Raw genomic sequence first — 7,274 nt, forward strand, 5'->3', positions numbered from 1 at the left:
TATAGCATGTAACAGTTACATGACCGGTAGCATGGTCATATTTCTAACATGTTTAAACTACTAAACAACTATTGATTTGGAACACAGACAAGTTACCACAAGTGGAACATAAACAGGAGCTGCCTCCACTATTACAGAACCACATCAACATCATCTAATCACCTCTGCTTAGTCTAATACAGCGCCAACTAAAATATTCCAAAAACGATTTAGAAATCAATGTAAGCTCAATACTATGTGCCTGTCCATGGTGCTGCTTGCTGTGTGTGTGTTTAAGTATAAAACCATGTTGACTCACCCTACTTGTAGAGAAACARCACTGCCATCCTCCTCTCTGCCATCCTCCCCTCTCTCAGAATCGCCTTTTTAATCATTGGCCAGGAAGGAGAATTAAGTAAAACCACAAGTCCAAATCCCTATCTCAATCCATAGCTAATTTAGGAAAGGGACAATTTTAGCTAGCTTGCCACCAGAGGACAACAACACAACGAGATGCAACAATTCTAGTTTTTTTTCTGTCAATGAGGTTTGGCTTTTGATGTGATGTGAAATTCCAAACTGGCTACCCTTAACACTTTTTTTGGTGTGCAAGGACCAGTTGAGTTCACTCATCTTAGCTCAAAGCTCATTGCCTATTTTCGTATAATTTTTTCATCAAGGAAGGCCAAATGATTGCTGGCTTCCCTTGCAACAATGTCATAAACTTTTTGACCAGACAGCATTAGACAGATGTGCTACACATACAGAGACAGAGGGGGGCGCTGTTTCGCTCACTCAGATGCTTTCTCCAGTGAGATACATTCAGCCTCTGGCGAATGAAAGGAAAATMATGAAACACAGAGACACGAAAGATATAAAATAATGTATGTTTTTTTCCCTTTTTCTTGGTAATTTCTGTGGGAAGCCTGGCTTTCCTTAGCAACCATGAATACGCACCACTGGAGGGTGGAGGGGTATATCAAATACAGCTAGGCCTCTATAGTCTAAATATAGTCACAAAAATGTTTTACTTGGAAAGTCAGTTACTTCATGGCAAAGCTTTGTAAGAAGAGAACTAATTGGTCACAACTCATTATTAGTCTTTTCACCTGTTGTTAGTGAAGCCAACTTGTCAACTCTGGGTGGACAATAAAGTCAAAGATATTCTATTCTGATATTGTGTTCTGAWATTCTGTTCTGATGTACTGTTCTGATGTTCTGTTCTGATGTTCTGTTCTGATATTCTGTTCTGATGTTCTGTTCTGATATTCTGTTCTGATGTTCTGTTCTGATGTTCTGTTCTGATATTCTGTTCTGATGTTCTGATGTTCTGTTCTGATGTTCTGTTCTGATGTTCTGTTCTGATGTTCTGTTCTAATGTTCTGTTCTGATGTTCTGTTGTATTTAGGAATGTGGTATTCTGATATTATGTTCTGGTGTTCTGTTCTGATATTCTGATAATCTGTTCTGATGTTCTGATATTCTGATGTATTTAGTTATGTGATGTTCTGATGTTCTGTTATGATGTTCTGATATTCTAATGTATTTAGGTATGTGATGTTCTTATATTCTGTTATGATATTCTGATATTCTGTTKTGATATTCTGTTGTATTTAGGTATGTGATGTTCTGATGTTCTGTTCTGATGTTCTGTTCTGATATTCCGTTGTATTTACCTATGTGATATTCAGATTTTCTGTTCTGATATTCTGATGTTCTGTTGTATTTAGGTATGTGATGTTCTAATGTTCTGTTCTGATGTTCTGTTGTATTTAGGTATGTGATAATCTGTTGTATTTAGGTATGTGATATTCTGATGTTCTGATGTTGTGTTGTATTTAGGTATGTGATATTCTGATATTCTGTTCTGATGTTTAGTGAGTTTTAGAGGAGGGAAGCCCAGCATTAATTATTCTGTGTCTTCATGTTTAAACCAGACCTTAATGTGCAATAGTACCTATCCTAATAATAACTATTTCATTACTTGATCCGGTTTCATATTAATACATTTAGTTGGTTTCTTGGAAGCCCATTTCATTGATAATTAGTTAAGTTCGGGTATACTCTAGCGTTGCATTCATGTGGTTTGGTATTTACCATCTAGTGAGTCCGACATTAGACATGAGATTTAGATGATTTTTCTCAGGTGCAATGTTTCAGGCATGTCTATACTATGGTGTTCTGGGTAGAGACAGCTAGGTCTTATTAAGTCCGACTTAGCTAAATGATTACCTTAGTGGTAATATTTTTCTTTCGATCAGTGATACGCTTTCTTCCCTTCAGGCCAGTGTCATGGTTTAACAGGTTATAATGTTTTGGTAAGAGTTGTCAGGTGCAGTTATCTCTCCCTATTACTAAATGCTGTGATGTTAGTGTAGTTATAGCATACTATGTTAAGCTCTATGGCCTGACTGGTTTAAAGATTGGTAGGTGTGCGTTAGCACCAGGAGACATATCTGTCCTATATTTTAGGTCAATATAACCTATGATTATTCATTAAGTATTTTGACTCTATAGTCTCTTACTCATTCTAGTTTGTCGTTTTTGCTGTAACCCCCAGTTGCACGATAGAGTCGTTATTGACGATTAGTGTCGTGGTGTGTGTGTGTTGAGTTTGTTTGTGCATACTGGATACTCACGTTTATGAGTTGTAACAGGTTTTAGTCGTAGGAATCCATGAGAGTGTGCTTTAGTGCTCAGATACTGGGTGGAGTTAGATGGCAATGTCTTAGTCCTGCCAGACTCAGGAACTCACAGTGTGTCTCTGTGTTGATCTGGTCTGGTGTACACTTGATATTGATAATCCGTGTTCTCTGATAGCTCACTAGAAGGTACATCACGCTAGTTATCTCATGTCTGAATTATGAAATTTATAACGCTAAAGTACATGTCTTTCCTTTTTGTGTTATTTATTTGAATCCGCCCCTGTGAGTAGATGAGGGTTTTGTGAATCACGCAAAGCCACATAGGCTTGGCCGTATCGGCTCTACATGGTCTTATAGGAGAGTTGAAGTGTGTGCAGCGTTTGGTGATATTTCGTGTTGTATATCTCCATTTAGATTACTGCATGTCGTGATAATTTGTTCAGTTAACTGTATATGGGAGTGAGGTTGTAGTCTAATCATTCAGTTTGTATAATTGGGTGTGTGGGTCTGAGACCCAAGGTTGAATCTCCAATGTTTAGACATCTTGATTGTATTGTACACGCTCGTAGTTATGAGAGTGTTTGAAGTGTATCACGAGTTTGGTGGAGATGATACTGTTGTGTGTGAACCTACTGCCTATAAAGTACTATTAGATGTTGTAATGTCAACGTATCGTCGATAGTAGTGAGATTGTAGTGTGTGCGAGAATTAGGTTGTGTGATGACTGTCTGCTATGTGAATCTCCTAATGAATGACTGGGAACCAGTTATGTATATATGTTTAATTGTCACGTCTCTAGGAGAAGCCATTGATATGTATCATAGTGATATGGTGATGAAAGCTCAGTAATGTGGTAACCAGTATTACATGGTGTTTGAATCTCGGCTCAAAGATCATTATGATTGTATGGTAGTTACGTTACTTCGGTTCGCTAGTAGTAGCTTTGAAGTAATAGGTTCGGTTGGTGAGATGTCTAGGCATGTTTTGTAAATCTCCTGATTTAAGACACAGTTTTGATTGTATAATGTGTCTATCGTCTTGCGTTAGCGAGATGGTGAAGTTATCATAGGTTATGTGGGTGAGACTGTCTGTTGAGCTCCATATCGGTATCTTGATTGCTCATTTTGTACATACGGTCTCGTAGGTAGAGTATCCGAGAGTTTATCAGGTTGGTGAATGTACTGTGAGTTTGAGATGCGTCTCAACACAAAGACTATCTATGATGTGTTTTTTTGTCGTACAGCCTGCTCTAGTAGGCGTACATAATTGTTAATCCCCCAGCAATTTATTAGCGTTGACAAACCGTTTGTATCTAGATAATTTTTCTGGTACCCCTTATATACAATATTCTGCACCTGACATGGGTTTACCTGTATCTAACGTATACTCGCTGTAATGTTGAAAGCAGGCACACTTAGGTGTGTGTATAAAGTAGACGCCAGTCGAGAGTATTGAATGTATGCACGGCTTGTAGAGCTTAAGAACCTCTTCTCCCCTTTTCACACCCACCATAATACATTGGTCAAATATTGGGTACCCTGATAGTACCAGCAGTGCGGTAAGAGAGTGTAGCTGCTGTGTTTTCAACATCTAATGGGTTTTGCACCGCGGTAAACCAGTAGATCACTGCGAATCATACACCACGAACATCACAGGGTTCACACACCAAACTACTACACAATCCAGACACACTCAGCAACCATCTACTACTTACTCTACTACACATCAACTAAAAGGGATCGATTCACACACACACACACACACACACACACACACACACACAGCAGCACATCACCACGACTATTCACACACACACATCAGACACTCACGAGCTATTACACACGACACACACACACACCACACACACACACTACAACTCCTTCTCCATACTCCTACATTCTCTGCATATACTCGTAGTCTGTGGTATATTTGAATGGAGTCTGAAAGAGAGCTACTCCTGCGCAAGATTGGATGATGTTCCATTGTCTCGGTAACGCGTGTTTGGTATCAATTTCATATGTCGACTGCAGTCAACAAGTGAATGATCTCATTGATTTCAGCTTATAATATCTAAATAGCTTCTGGTTTGACAACATAGCTAATACTGTTACTCTTAAGTATACTTCGTTACCGGAGCTAAGGTAATTTTGATCTAGAGTTCATTATGTTTAACCCGTTTAAAGAAGTAGTGGCACGTTCGATAGATTAGCTTTATTATAGATATTTCGCGAACCCACCTCGCTATTATTTGTTATAGCTCTCATGTACGGTGAAAGTGTGGAACCTAGTTTTTATTTACCATAGGTTTGATTGAGTAACCTCGGGTTAGGATAGTATATAGCTATGATTCGATCCAAATTTCCTCTTCGGAAGGTCCCATAATTTGGTGACGTAACATGAAGGCCGGAGAGTATTTGAGATGGGTGTGAAGCTAACGCCGGTTTTATCGATGTGTGGGTAATTGCTGAAGTGTTATAAGTGTTGCTGTACAGATGGCTCACAAAATATAACTGCGCTATTAGTAGACCCAGTTCATGGTGAAATTGGCTCTCCAGATAATCTAGAGAAGGACTGATCTAGCAAGTGTGTGGATGTCATTGCTTTTCATCCTGACCTGGAGATTAGACGCCTCAATCCAGCCACGTTTCCCCTATTGCATAAGACTGATCTGGGCTAGTATGTCGAATCCATTAGGAACACTCGGACCTTGGACTATTGGTTGGTCAGACCCCTTATCGTCCACCATTGTCAGTGCAACTGCTTCGATATTATGTCACACGCATACAACCCCTTTAGGTGCTACGTATTAGCATCAGAGCGAGCGTCATACGTCCTTCATAGTGAACACCTGTCGGACTCTCATGATTAGTGCCTTGTAGATCAGAAGAAAGAGAGATGTGACTTGATCGCTGTGTCGCTCTCTAGCACCTGGTCCCTAGTTACTCGTTTGTGAGAGGCTGTGTGACAGTTATTAGACCGGAACACTATTTCATTAAATATCCAGATTCGAGAGACGACGATAGTTATCTAGTTCCTGGACGCCTGGGATCCACGATCAACACTTTCGATCGCTAATTTACAACAGCAGCATGTGTATGGAGTCAACCGGGCTAGCTAATCGTCACCAGCAAGTAAAAGAGAATACTGACTGTTGGGCATTGTTCTGTCCGTCGTTTCAGTCTCTAAGCCATCAGCAGATTTTCTATAGGCCTAGGCAGTTGGGTACTCTTTCCGGCTCAACACGCAATAGGTTGTAACATCACGCCGTAGCCAACCCTCACGAGAGCATCGTATTCTGACACTTCTACCTTCATACAAGCACGGAACACATAGAGCACATATGGGCTATGTATAGACTAGTCATATATCATACAGCACTCCGACGACCTAGAGCGGATTCTTCATCTATCTAGCTATAGAGCTACTATAACAGGCACACATCAGAACAGGGTGCTAGTGACAGAACGCACATTATATTTTGCCATATCCTTACATACATGTAAAAACACATACGGCGCAATATACACATACCTAATACAACTGGGCATATTCTCACGCACCAAGTGCTAAACAATACAAAATGGTTTGAAATATCATTGAATCTACGAATCTGGTCCTGTGAGAACAAGACAACATGATTAATCACTCGTCTCAATTGATCTATCACTGATCCTCCTCAGATTGTACGAAGTATGTTGGAAGAGAGTGATCTACATCAACACTTTAGTTTATAGCAAACAAGATTCACATAAGCAAAGGAATTCAAAACATAGCATTCATTATTTTTTATTTAAACCATAGAGGCTAGGAAACAATGCGGACAGATATGCGTGACTTCAAGTGAATTTATCCTACAATCCGTATATGTAAAATGACAACATGAGAATAGTGCGCAGTATACTGGAACTAGCACTCGCTATAACGCACTGCTGCAATACCTTAGAATTACACCCGTATGTCTCATGACGATGGAACATGTTTCAACAGATGATGATCAGATAATTTTGACTAGAACACATGAGCCTCACAACCAATTTGTCCCGATATCATCTCGAAGAGCATAGTGTAACGTCATAATTTACGCTAAACTGACAGGCAGGTTGAGTTAGCATTAATGCAGGACCGTAAACCTAGGCTCGCTCATACCTTAATTGCCACAAAAGCAGACTTGGGATCTGCCTTAGCCTTAAATTAACCATCATGTAATATACAGGGAGCAGTACAGTTCAGCAAATTACCGCTCACATAATCATGAATATTATTTTCATATCTACATGGGACGTTACAATAGTAAGTCTCTCCAACATACTCGTGATGAAACATATAGTAATTATCACGCATATCAAGTTTGATTACACACCAGAAGGATAATCTACACCCGTATACTAACAAGTTCTCTCGACTCTAACATATCATTGCTCAACAGGTATAACATGACAAGTAGTAGTTCCGTATTAATACACAGTATATCACATACTAAATACAACAGAATATCACATACCTAATACAAAGAATATCAGACAAACCACAACTAATACAAAGATCATCACTATAACCTAAATACACATCAGATATCAATACCTACAAATACAACAGAATAGCACACCCAAATACACGACATCAGAATATCAGAATCCATACCTTAAATAC

Source organism: Salvelinus sp. IW2-2015, unplaced genomic scaffold (genome assembly GCF_002910315.2).
Source record: "Salvelinus sp. IW2-2015 unplaced genomic scaffold, ASM291031v2 Un_scaffold4770, whole genome shotgun sequence".
NCBI lineage: Eukaryota > Metazoa > Chordata > Actinopteri > Salmoniformes > Salmonidae > Salvelinus > Salvelinus sp. IW2-2015.